We start from the raw sequence: 13,994 nt of genomic DNA, 5'->3' as shown, positions 1-13,994 counted from the left end.
ATGACTTCAATTCTACCTTACAAATAGGATTAGACCAGTGCATGCACACTGCTACAGACAAGAGTCTTTTTATAGTATGGTCTCATACAATAAATGTCCTTTTGTGATTGGTTAATTTCACTCAGCATAATGGATTCCAGGTCCATCTCTGTCAGGAAGTGTTTCATTACTATTTTTTAAAGATGCGTAATATTCTATTGTGTGTATGTTCCAGAGTTTCTTTATCCATCCTCTACCAGTGGGGATTTTGCCCGTTTCCTGCTTCTTGGTAATTTGAAGCTCATGGTTTCATGAACTATTCCAGCTTATTGGCCTAAGAACATGTTTAGTGCTTCTGTTATACCTTCTAGTTTGTTCTATAGTGCTTGACATTTTAAATGCTTACAGTAGGCCATCTAGGTTATAACAATTGGTCTCTATTTGTCTGGAAAAGAGCAGAAGGAAAGAGTCACAAATAGGTGGCAGACATAAAATGTGTGGCTAATTGAACAATGACCTCCTTTGACCTGAGACCAAAAGAACTGAATGGTGTCCAACCATAATTTTTAAAAGGATTCTATAGAAGGCTCTTGATCAGAAGGATGGGGAAAGGCAGAAGAGAATCTCACATTCTCATGCACTGCAGACTTTCTGGAACCATGGAGGCTGCATGGACCCCTGAAACTATTTCCCTGAGATCATCTTTAAACCCTAAAAAACAAAATTCTCTAAAGGCGTCATAAAGCCAATCAATAGTTTAGCTTAACTAATAAAAGGGTCTGCCTTGATCATTATGATCTTTTAGGAACAATCTATATGGAATCTAATTGGCAAAAGCAATTTGAAAAATTAGACTGAAATCGTGGGGTTATGTTAGTAGAAGAGGAACAACTTAGAAAATGAGGATGGAAATGGTAGCCCAACTCAAAGAATGTAACCAGTGTCACTGAATTTTACATGTAGAAACTGTTGAATTGTTGCATGTTTTGATATATATATATATATATCAAATATATATATATATTTGTGTGAGTCCAGGTAGACTAGAGAAACGAATACAGAGACACTGACATGTGTGTAAGAGAAACTTTATATCAAAGAGCAATTGTACATTAAGAAAACATTCCAGCCCAGTCCAGGCAAAGTCCATAAATTTGATATTAGCCCACATGTCTGTTCAGACTCACACAGCACCTGCAATGATGCTGAATGCAGGAAGATCGCAGTCCAGTTGGTGGAAAGTCTTGTGGATTCAGTGGCAGTGGAAGCATCTTAGTGCTGGCATGGGTATCCCCGTGGTTTTTACATCTCCAAAGCTCTAGTAGCTCCATGTGTCTTGTCATCAGGAATACGAAGCAGAGAGTATGTGTCCTGCCTCTGGTGAGCTATTTATCGCCATAGCATCTCCAAATAAGGTCATCAAGCAGTGACCTGATTGACACACTAAACTCCACTCTTTCATTCTTAATAGTTTCAAGTTGGCACCAGATTATTTTGCTACCACAATATGCTCAACCACCAAAAATAAATAAGTAAAATTTAAAAGTATCAGTCAAATTATCATTTTCTTCCTTGCTTCTGCTCACAGCCCATTAAAACTCTGTTGAGGTAAAAAATTCAATCAGCAATCTGGGGTGATGAGGAAGGAGAGACAAGGAAAGGAGGAGAATCATAAACACATGTGGATGCGCACACAGGCACACTTGCATCTCAATGATGGAACAAATATTTAACATTAAATTAAAGCCATATTATTTATGACTCCACATTTTGAATTCCTAAATTGAGATCGTAACATTAAAGTATGAGACCAGAACTGGTTGCTGCCCAGTTTTCATTACTAAACTTTTTCATTAAAGATTCTAAGAAGACTCTTGACCAAAAGGGAAAATGAAGAAGAAAATTTCATTCTCATGCATTCTTGACTATTTGGAATATGGAGCTAGATGAAGCTCAAAACGATTGTCCAGAGATAGTATTTAAATCCTAAACCAGAAATACCTCTGATGATTTCTTTAAGTCAAACAATAGTTTAGCTTAACTAATAAAGAAAGTCCTCTTCCACCTCCAATTGCAATTTTACTCTAAATGTCCACAATCCAAGCTGAGATGACTTACCCAAGAGGAGATAACTTCTTGAAGAGCAGAAGACTCAACTTGTGATACAAAGAAAGTTCTCACTGGGCAAGAAGGGAAGGGCCACCTGTAGGAAAGAGGCACCAGGGATTGGAAAGCATTCTGAAGGCACCTGTCTTGGTCTGAGTTCTTGCAAAGCAGAAATGGGCTCATTTATGTTCAGAGATAGTGGATGTGCAGGTACAGGACAAGAAAAACAAGGAAGAAGGTAGAGTTGATCCTGGCTGTTATTAAATTGTTCATGCCTTAGCTGTGACTCAAACCCTTGGGAACATTTGAGTACCCTAATGAAATGGGTCTTGGAATCACACCACAACCACTCTGCAGAGGAAAAAAAAGAAAGAATGAAGAAATGTTCCCGGGGTGAGGTCCAGGTAGTATGACAGGGGAAAGACAAAATCTAGGGATACATATGGGACCACCAAAAAAGGAGTGGGGTGGGGGATAAAGACATTTGTAGCTGGGGAACAGGGCACTAACCCACCAAAGGGGAGGGTATTTTTTATATCTCCACAAGGAAAGAGGGACCAGACTTCAACACAGTACTCCTAGACATGACTGAAGCATTCTGGCGTGAAGCAGGGAATCAACAGAGAGATCTGAGGGATCGGTCCAAATCCCAATATGTGAAAACCCCCACTACCCCAGAGAAGAATTCACTCCAGAGGACAGCACTGAAGCTACAGCTCAGGGAGAGGGACATGTCTGATCAGAGCACATGGGAGCAAATGAGGGGGGAGGAAGAGAGATTGGAACACATCCTGGCCCCCAAAGCCCTGAGGGTAATATTCCTCTTCAGAGTAGCCAATCCATAGAGAGGACCATAGGGAGGGCCCCCACCAGGAGACACTGACCATAGTGCCAGAGGAGGACAACACTGGAGACACAATGCAGGAGTTGCACCCAATCTGACCTCACTACACTGAGATGAAACATTAAGGGTGTGCAACAGAACAGCAAGGGGAACAGGGAAATGAATTCCCCAGGGAATACCAAAAATAGACTTTGGGGCTAGGGAGTGGCACCCCATCATACTCAACCAGAAAACACTCCTAAAGGTCAACAAACAGACCTTGAACTATTTACGGGGTTTCTTTTTTGTCATTGGTTTTCTTGCTGTTGTTGTTTTGTTTTCTTTTGTTGCTTTGTTTTGCTCTATCTTGTTTTTATACATATTATTATCTCTGCAGGTCTATCTATATAAGATAGGCTGGATAAACAATCTGGAGGAGAAAACAACAGTCCGACAGCCCTGGGGGGTACAAGGGAGAAGGGGAGTTTGGGGAAAGGAAGTAGGTGTTAACAAACCCAGGGACAAGGGAACAACAAGTGATCTAAAATCAGTGGTGAGTAGGGTGTAGAAGGTCTGGTAGGTCTTGATCAAGGGCAATGTAACTGAGAGGAATTATCAAAACCCAAATGAAGGCTGAGCATGAGAGTGGGAAAAGAGGAAAGTAAAAATAAAAAAGAGGAAAGAACTAGGAGGCAAAGGGCATTTATAGAGGTCTAAATACAGGTACATATGTAAACACATTTATATATGACAATGGGGAAATAGCTCTATGTGCATATATTTATAGGTTTAGTATGAAGGTAGCAGATACACATTGGGCCTACATTCAAGTACTCCCTCGATGCAAGAACACTTTGTTCTATTAAACTCACATTCCATGATGCTCATCTTCCCAACACAATCACTGAAGACAAAGTGGGTACATAAGCAAATATGGACAAGAAAGCTGATGGTGCCCGGCTATCAAAAGATATAGCATATGTGGTCTTAAGGGCTTGAAGATAAACAAGTGACCTCTTGCTGAGAAACAACAAAGTCCACATGGAAGAAACACACCAGCCTGTTTGATCATGGGATGTTGAAGGGATCAGGTATCAGGCATCAAAGAACAAAAAAATCATATCATTGTGAATGAGGGGAAGTGCAGAGTGGACACCCAAAGCCCATAAGTAGGCAACTGGAAACCCCTTACAGAAGAGTTGCGGGGAGGAGAGTAGCTAGTCAGAGACAGTATAGCACCAATGAAACTAACAACTTTCCTCTAGTTCTTGAAAGCATCCTCCCCACCATTATCATGATCCCAACTCTACCTTACAAATCCGGCTAGACCAGAGGATGTACACTGGTACTGATAAGATCTGGAAACACTGGGAATCCAGGACAGATAAACCCCTCAGGACCAATAATGAGAGTAGTGATACCAGGAGGGTAAGGGGAAGGTGGGGGGAGAAAGGGGAAACAGATCATAATGATCTACATATAACACCCTCCCTGGGAAAACAGAAAAGTGGGTGAAGGGAGACATCGGTCAGGGGAAGACATGAAAAAATAATAAGAATTTATAAAGGGTCCATGAGGGAGGGAGGGAAGAAGAGAAGGAGACAGGGGAGGGGACGGAGGGGGAAATGAGGAGCCAATACCAAGGGCTCACGCAGAAAGAAAATATTTTGAGAATGATGATGGCAACAAAATTACAAATGTGCTTGACACAATGGATGGATGGATGGATTGTGATAAGAGTTCTACAAGCCCCCCCCCCCCCCAAATGATTTTTTTAAACAAAAGAATGAATGAAAGGCAGGCAGGAAGAAAGAAAGAAAAAGACGAAGAAAAGGAAGACGATTCTCTTCAAAGGTTTCTATCTCCTATGAGTTAAGAATTTACCTTGAGATGTTATCTCCCCTACTCTTCCAGATTGCCCATGTGTGAGTGCTTCAGATGTCCCCATACCCAGCATCAGAAGGCCCAACCAGGAATCAAGAAACTTCTGGAAGGTGAAGACTGGTCACTGTCTAGCAAAAGAAGGGATGCACAGATAATATCTGATACAGAATTCAATGACGTTCTGGGCACAGTGAAACTGAACATTTTAATCAGTTTTCTTTCATTATAATGTGATTAATCACTTTCTACAAGAAGGGAAATATATATACAGTCTATTAACCCCAATGTATTCATTTCACATGTAACAAAGGATGTGTAAAGTGTTATAGATAGGTATATAGAATACTTTATAAAGATAACTAGATTAATAACAATGAGTACAAGGAAGAAGAAAATGTTCTAGAATTGATTGTGGTGATAATTGTACAACTCTTCTTGATATTATTGAATTATATGACATATGGATGAAGTGTCAATGAAACTGTCTAAAAATAAGATGTGTGCGTGGATCTTTTAAAAAAATCATTTTATTGGGGGCTTGTATAACTCTCATCACAATCCATACATACATCCACAAAAGAATACTTTATTAGTCATTTTACATAGAACAAATCAGCCTTCCTCTGATGGAAATTCATGTCTCTCAGATCATATGTATGGCAGTTATATTTTATGTCAACTTGAACCTGTGTGAAGATGTAGGGATAGAGTCCAATCTATCAGTCATGTTACAGCTTATAATGCCCCCTTAGAGGTGTGTCATTTTTAGAAACTAGATAGTGAGAACATCTTTATCTCTGGCCTTTCACCCTCCATATTTGACCCAGTGGCTGCAACAGTGGGCTCAGGCATAGGAATAGTTATGAGGATGGCACAGGACTGGCATTGTTTCCTTCTGTTGTGCACAGCGTCACTATGGGTCAGAACCAACTCAATGGCATCTAACAACAAAAATTAAAAGGGATTTAAGTCCCTTGGTGGGACTTATTGCTTGTTATTATTATAAATAATCTGGCTTAATAAGAAGGGACTTTTTGGGGGTGGGTGGGTTGTGTGTTACGGTGCTGTTGTTTTTGGTTTTGAGTTTGTTCAAACAGTTTTATTAGCAAGTAATTTGCACATCATATATTTCATCCAATCACAACCCAGAGATTGTACAATCACCCCAAATCAACTTTAGGGCACACCCCCATGGATAAATCACCTTGAAGATGATGTATGCGATCACAATACATTCTAGTGCTCCCTCCCATCTCCCATGTTCATTAGTCACTCTCAAAATCTCCTTTCAAGATGGAATTTTAAAAAATGATAAAATAAGTAACTTACCATTATATAAAATTTAATACAAATAAGAATAAAGGGGCTCTTTAGCAAAACAGGGGCTTTTCTTGTGGTGGCTTTAAATCCTCATGGAGAAATAATTCCTCAAGTCAATGGAAAGTCTTGTAAATTTTTAATTGACACTGCTGTGACACTGTTATGTGACAACTACCAATCCTAACCCCACATGTTTACACAGCTACCAACCCTACATGTTTACAGAAGCCTCTGAGCCAGAGTACTAAAATCTCAGAAATATTGGGAGTCACTAATTATATTAGACTGAGCTCTCTAATGGAGCAAACCCAGTGACATTTGTATGTGTTTGTATATAGAAAGAAATTTATACCGTGAAATGGTTTACACAACTATAGAATAGATAAGTCAAGTCCAGTTCAAGTCAAGCTTCGTCTGACTCATAGAAACTGACAAACAAAAAGCAAGATGATGCAGAGGCAGTTGAGACACAGGTTGGTGGATGCAGAGGTAAATGAATCCAAAGTGGCAAATGAATCCACCATTGGTAGTGTACTGATGGCTCCTGGGATTGCCAGTGTACACAAGAGGTAGCTGAAGAACCAGACGCAAGATCTAGCTCCAGCAGAAGGTAAAAGGTCAAAGAGAATTGGACTCTGTTCAGTCTCTCTCTTACACAAAAGCCACATCCTTAAGGAGGTGTCATCAGGCTGCAACCTGATTGATAGTTTGGGTTCCACCCTTATCCTTACCCAGGAATGTCTAGTTGACATAATTCCTAACCATCATACTAATCAAGAACAAATTCAAATTCACTCTAGGCACATTTACTCTTTTCAATTCTGTGTAGGATCTACATTCTTTTCCTGTTTAGTCATTATACATCAGTTAATTTAATCAGAAGAGACTTTCCAGCTAGATTGAATCATCATATAAAATTTAATGAAGAGAGAAATATTATTAGAACTCTCTGATACCCTTCACTGTTATCAAGTTAATTATGATTCATTGTGAACTTACATAGGGTTTCTAAGGCTATGAATTTCTATATATATATATATATATATATGAATTTATATACATAGGGTTTCCAAGGTTTTGTGTGTGTATATATATATATATTCCATAGTTCAATCATGCCAAGTGGAATTGTACAATTGCTACCATGATCACTTTCTAAAAATTCTTTTTCTACATAGACCCCTTGAAATTGTCTCCCTTTAATACTCCCTCCACCACTAAACCACCCTCCCCGGAAACTCTTCTACTTACTGTTTCTATAGGTTCATCAATCCTGTATTGCATAAATCTTTATTTTTTCATAAATCTATAAATCTTTAGAGGAGCAAATAGCCTCAACTTTGTCCAACAGAGAAATTGATGGGTTTTAACCACCAACCTTGCAGTTATCAATCCAATACTTAACCAGCAGCACCACCAGAGCTCCTTACAACTAACTCCCTGATACTCACCATGAAGTTGAGAGAAGTTCATGGGGGAAGTTTTATGTTACTTAAATCACTTACTTTGCTCCTAGATGAAGGAAGCTACTCTCTTCTTTAATTTCTTTAGAACCAAAAACCTTATGGGCCACAACTTCCACAGATGTTTTCTGGATGCTGTGTCAGCAGACTCTGGTGTAATTTAAATCAATAACTGCAAATCTTTACCTAAAACCTTCCAGCACCCTTTATATGAAAGGCAACAGAAGGGATTGCTGCAATAATTCTGAATTTTCTTGTTAAAGGTATAGTTATTCCCAGCACTAACACTCCTGTTTTCCCTGTTAAGAAGCTAAATAATTGCAGCAGGAGGTTTATACAGGATCTAAGTGCTATTAGCCGCATTGTTATTTCCTAGATTTTCTGTGGTTCCTAATCCATATTTACTACTTTCCTACACTGCACCCCCAAAATACTCACTTTAGAGAGGTTGATATTTGCCGTGTGTTTTTTAGTATCTATGTACATCCTGATAGTGAATATTCATTTTCTTTTTCTTGGGAAACTGGCAATACATTTGAACTGTGCTATCTTAGAATTAATGAAGCCCTGCCCCCTTTTATTGTTCTCAGATTTAAATGCGAAGGCTAACCTTGAAAATTTGTACACGGATTCACTTTGTTACAATATGTTGATGATTTACTGGTCTGCTCTGAATTGCAACAAGCTTGCCTCAAACACAGAAGTGGTAATTAGCCTAGTTGTTCCTTAAATAGATAGGACATATAATCTCAACAAAATGTATCATTACTTATTCTAAAAGAAAGAAAACCATGTTCCCTATCCTCAATACAAACAGAAAAAGGGAAAATACAGCTAAGGGAACTTAATGAATTTTGAGGACATTGCACAAATTAGAAAGCAATTTTTTCTTTGTTGGCCCAGTCATTGAATAAGTACCTAAAACTTCAATGCCTGACCCCTTTCAGTTTTCAGAAGATGGGGGAAAAGGCCATTGTAACATGAAACTAGTCATTAATTAATACCATAGCTTTATGATTCCTTAATTATCACTTAGGTGTTTCACTTTTCGTTCATAGAGTGTCTGGGAATGCCTTAGAGGTCCTCACTCAGACACATGAATAACTTCAAAGACCAGTGGCTAATATAGTCTTCAACAGGATTCAGATATCTGGAGCTGCTATAGTCAAAATAGTGGAAGCAATGGCAAATGTAGCTTTAGGAAAATTCCTGGATTTATACTCATACAGTGTCTTCCATTTTAAAAACTCTTTAACACAACATTTGTCAGCTAACAGGTTGTATTATTCTTATAAGTGCCTTCTCCTAACTGCCTCTAATGTTTGAATATGTAAAGTAGCTGGCTTAAATCCAGACACTCTTTTGATCACAATTGCCAGCAATCAACCCACAAACAATTGCTTAGATGTAACTGAATAACTTTGTCTTTGAGAAAGGATTTGAAGGGAATTCCTTGTTATAATTCTGATCTAATTGTGTTGGTAGATGAATCATATTTAAGATCTGATCCCAGCAGTTCTCACCATCAGGGAGACTATGTTATTAATACCTTAACCAAAATTCTTGGAAGCAGGGCCCTTCCTGAAGTCACCTTAGCTCAACAGACTGAACTGGTAGCACTCATGAAGGCTTGCATACTGGCTTCTGAATAGCCAAAAAGTGTTTACATTGACTCAAGGTGTTATTTCAAGATTGTTCAGGAGCTTGGAATACTAGGGAAATTGAAATATATTAAAAATGTCCCTTTAATGTCAGATCCCTTAGAATTTAAAATAAAACTATAACCGATAAAAGTAGCTAAACTGGTTACCTCCTAAATCATCTTTATAAGAGCAAAAGGAATTATCATGCAGGATCATAATAGCTCAGATTAAGAAGAAATGAAGTGTGATTACATGGTTTATGACTTGATCATAGAAAATATTACCCTTCAGAAAGTACAAAAATTGAAGATGGGAAACAATCAGGTTGTTTTGTTTTGTTTAATATCGACAGGTTATGGGTGGGACCTAATGATAAACCTAATGATAAACATCTCTGCCCCAAATCTCATGACTTTGCATATAAATTCTCAGATGGATGAGATAATAATGAAAACCTTGAAGACAGTTGGTGAGAATTCTTTTGAAGCTATTGAACATATTTGAAGCTGTTGAACATACTGCTGGCTTTGGCGCATTCTAGTGCTTGAAAGCACCTTTGAGTGTCTTCAGGAAAAGTACCCCTTGCCTTCTGAGCCTATGCTTTAATGTCATTTAGATTTTGTGTTAGGCTTGGTTGATTAGAGAAACAAATTCATATGTGTAACAGAGAGCTTTATATTAAAGAGCAATTGTATATTGAGGAAACACCCCAGCCCAGTCCAGATCATTCCATAAGTCTTATATAAGTACATATGTCCAATACTAGTCCATAAATTTTATTTCAGGCTCACGCAGCACATGCAATGATGCCAAATGCAGGAAGATAACAGGCTGGTGGGTGAAAAGTCTTGTGGAGCCAATGCTGGTGTAAGTATCTCAGTGCTGGCATGGGTCTTCACGTAGTTTCTCCAGCTTTCTAAGTGTGACTCCTCAATAGGAAAGTGAATCAGAGAGTGTCCCACCTCCAGGGAGAAAGAATGGAGGTTCCTAGAATCCTCATGTGAAAGCCAAACCCATCAGGAGTCATTTTCAGACTGTAATCTGATTAAAAGAATAGACACCACCCTACATTTATTTATCAAGTTGACATGAAAATATGTAACTACCACACTTTATTTACCTCCCACAATCAAATGAATACAAGTACATTTTCTTTATTTTCTTTTAAAAAATCATTTTATTGGGGGCTCATACAAATCTTAACACAATCCATCCATACATTCATTGTTTGTCAAGCATATTTGTGCATTAGTTGCCCTCATGATTCTCAAAACATTTGCTTTCTACTTGAGCCCTTGCTATCAGCTCTTTATTTTTCCCTTCCCACCCTGTTCCCCATCCCTCATGAACCCTTGATAATTTATAAACTATTATTATTTTGTCATGTCTTACACTGTCTGACGTCTCCCTCCACCCACTTTTCTGCTGTCCATCCCCCAGGGAGAAGGTTATATGTATATCCCTGTAATAAGTTCCCTCTTTCTACCCCACCTTCCTTCCACCCTCCAGGTATCGCCACTCTCACCACTGGTTCTGAAGGGATCATCTGCCCTGGATTCCCTGCATTTTGAGTTCCTATCTGTACCAGTGTACATCCTCTGATCTAGCCAGATTTTTAAGGTAGAATTGGGATCATGATAGTGGGGGGCGGTTGCCGGGAGAGGAGGAAGCATTTAAGAACTAGAAGAAAGTTATATGTTTCATCATTGTTACACTGCACCCTGACTGGCTAGTCTCCTCCCTGTGACCCTTCTGTAAGGGGATGTCCAGTTACTTACAGAACAAAGTATTCTTGCATTGAGGTACTACTTGAGTAGAGGCCCAATGTCGATCTGCTACCTTAATGCTAAACCTAAAAATATATGCACATAGATATATTTCCCCATCATCATATATAAATATATTTACATATGTACATGCCTGTATTTAGACCTCAATAAATTCCCTTTGTCTCCTAGTTCTTTTCTTTATTTCCTTTTACTTTCCTCTTCTCCCACTATCATGCTCAGCCTTCATTTGGGTTTCAGTAATTCCTCTTGGTTACACTGCCCTTGATCAAGCCCTACCAGGACTCCTACACCCTCCTCGACATGATTTTGGATCACTTGTTGTTCCCATGTCCCTGGGTTTGTTAACACCACTTCCTTTTCCCCACATCCCCCTTTTCCATGTCCCCCCAGAACCAGGATTTAGGAACTAGAGGAAAGTTACATGTTTCATCGTTGCTACATCGCACCCTAACTGACTTGTCTCCTCCTCGAGACCCTACTGTAAGGGGATGTCCAATGGCCTATAAATGGGTTTTGGGTCTCCACTCCGCACTCTCCCTCTCATTTACAATTCCTCCTCATGCGACAGACAGCTGCCTCTCCCATTCCCGTGCAATCCCAGCTGCATCCCCGAAACAACGAGGGTGAAGGTCGGAGTGAACGGATTCTGCTGCATTGGGCACCTGGTCACCAGGGCTTCTTTCAATTCTGGCAAAATGGAGATTGTTGCCATTAATGACCCCTTCATTGATCTGAACTACATGGTCTACATGATCCAGTATGATTCCACCCACGGCAAGTTCAATGGCACCGTCAAGGCTGAGAATGGGAAGCTTGTCGTCAATGGGAAGGCCATCTCCATCTTCCAGGAACGAGATCCTGCCAACATCAAGTGGAGCGAGGCCGGTGCCGAGTATGTCATGGAGTCCACCGGTGTCTTCACCACCATGGAGAAGGCCGGGGCTCACCTGAAGGGCGGTGCCAAAAGGGTGATCATTTCTGCCCCTTCTGCCGATGCCCCCATGTTTGTGATGGGCGTGAACCACGAGAAGTACGACAACTCCTTCAAGATTGTCAGCAATGCCTCCTGCACCACCAACTGCTTAGCCCCCCTGGCCAAGGTCATCCACGACAATTCTGGCCTCATGGAAGGACTCATGACCACAGTCCACACCATCACTGCCACCCAAAAGACCGTGGATGGCCCCTCTGGGAAACTCTGGCGCGATGGCAATGGGGCTGCCCAGAACATCATCCTTGCATCTACTGGCATTGCCAAGGCTGTGGGCAAGGTTATCCTGGAGCTGAATGGGAAACTGACTGGCATGGCCTTCCGTGTCCCTACCCCCAATGTGTCCGTCGTGGATCTCACCTGCCGTCTGGAGAAAGCTGCCAAGTAAGATGTCATCAAGAAGGTGGTGAAGCAGGCGTCCGGTGGTCCCCTAAAGGGCATCCTGGCCTACACCGAGGACCAGGTTGTCTCCTGTGACTTCAACAGTGACCCCCACTCTTCCACCTTTGATGCTGGGGCTGGCATTGCCCTCAACGACCACTTTGTCAAGCTCATTTCCTGGTATGACAATGAATTTGGCTACAGCAACAGGGTGGTGGACCTCATGGTCCACATGGCCTCTAAGGAGTTAAAGCCCCCCTGGCCCAGCAGCCCCAGCAACAGCACTGGAGGAAGAGAGGCTCTCAGTTGCTGGGGAGTCTTTGCCCCTAATTCAGTCCCTTAACATACTGAGAATATAACATCGGAACCCCCTGAAGGAAGGGGAGGGGCTTAGAGAGCCCGATCTTGTTATGCACCATCAATAAAGTACACTGTACCTAGAAAAAAAAAGAACAAGGTCGCTATTTTGTGTTGTTTTGGATTGGCTAGTGGGAAGTTCTTGCTTTGTTTGGATTAGGGGCAGGGGTAGGGGTAGGTTTAGGTTTAGAGATGGGGTTATGCTTAAGGTTAGGGTTATGATTATTTTTAGGGCTAGGATTAGGATTTGTTAGGGTTAGGGCAAATATTAGGGTTAGAGTTAGGTTAATGCTAGCGGTAGGTTTAGGGCAAGAGTTAAGTTAATGATTGTTTCTGGATAGAGCTTGGCTTAGGGTTCAGGTTAGGATTAGATTTAAGGCTTGGATTATGGTTAAGGTTAGGTTTAGAATTAAGAGTAAACTTAGGGTGAGGGTGAGGGTTAGAACTAGGGCTAGTGTAATATTAGGGTTATGGTTTGTAACAGGGTAAGGTTAGGGTTAGGCTAGTATAAAGGTTAGATTATGTTTAGGTCTACGATTAGAGTTAGGGTTAGAGCTAGGGTTAGATTAAGTTTAAGGCTAGGCCCAGTGCCCCAAGATGTGAATACAACATGCCAGCATGGAATAGGGAACCAGTGGACAGCTGCCTCTCCCCCCAGAAGAATTTATTTCAGAGGACAGCACTGAAGCTGCAGCTCAGGGACATGTTTGATCAGAGCACATGGTTGCAAATGAAGGGGGAGGAAGAGAGAGTGGAGCACATCCTAGCCCACCAAGCCTTAAGGATGATATTCCTGCTCAGAGCAGCTAATCCACAGAGAAGACCATATAGCCTGGCCCACTATGCAACATGACATCCCTCACTGACCCATAGCCCTATAGGGGACAACATTGGAGACACACTGTAGGAATTGCGCCCGATCTGATCCCACCACACCGAGGCAAAACACTAAGGGTGTGCAACTGAACAGCAAGGGGAACAGAACAAAGAAGTCCCCAGGGTATACCAAATATAGACTTTGGGCCCAAGGTTTAGCACCGCATCAGAATCCACCTGAAAACACTCCTAAAGGCCAAAAAAGTGTCCTTGAACTAACTACAAGTTTTTCTTTTTTGTTGTTGTGTTGTGGGATTCTTTTTTGGTTGTTTTCTTTCATTGGCTTTTTTGTTGTTGTTTTGTTTGGTTTTGCTCTGTCTTGTTTTTGTGCATGTTATTATCTCCACAGGTCTGTCTAAATAAGATAGGCTGGATGAACAA

At 40.7% G+C, this 13,994-nt stretch overlaps 1 pseudogene; it reads left to right on the top strand.

Moving 5' to 3' along the window:
- The first annotated feature begins 11,688 nt into the window (after nt 1–11,688).
- Nucleotides 11,689–12,723, top strand: LOC142431679 (glyceraldehyde-3-phosphate dehydrogenase pseudogene; annotated as a pseudogene).
- The last annotated feature ends 1,271 nt before the right edge of the window (nt 12,724–13,994 follow it).

The sequence above is a fragment of the Tenrec ecaudatus genome, chromosome 18 (genome assembly GCF_050624435.1).
Source record: "Tenrec ecaudatus isolate mTenEca1 chromosome 18, mTenEca1.hap1, whole genome shotgun sequence".
Lineage (NCBI taxonomy): Eukaryota > Metazoa > Chordata > Mammalia > Afrosoricida > Tenrecidae > Tenrec > Tenrec ecaudatus.
The sequence above is the reverse complement of the archived record's forward strand: the minus strand, read 5'-3'. Positions and strand labels throughout refer to the sequence as shown.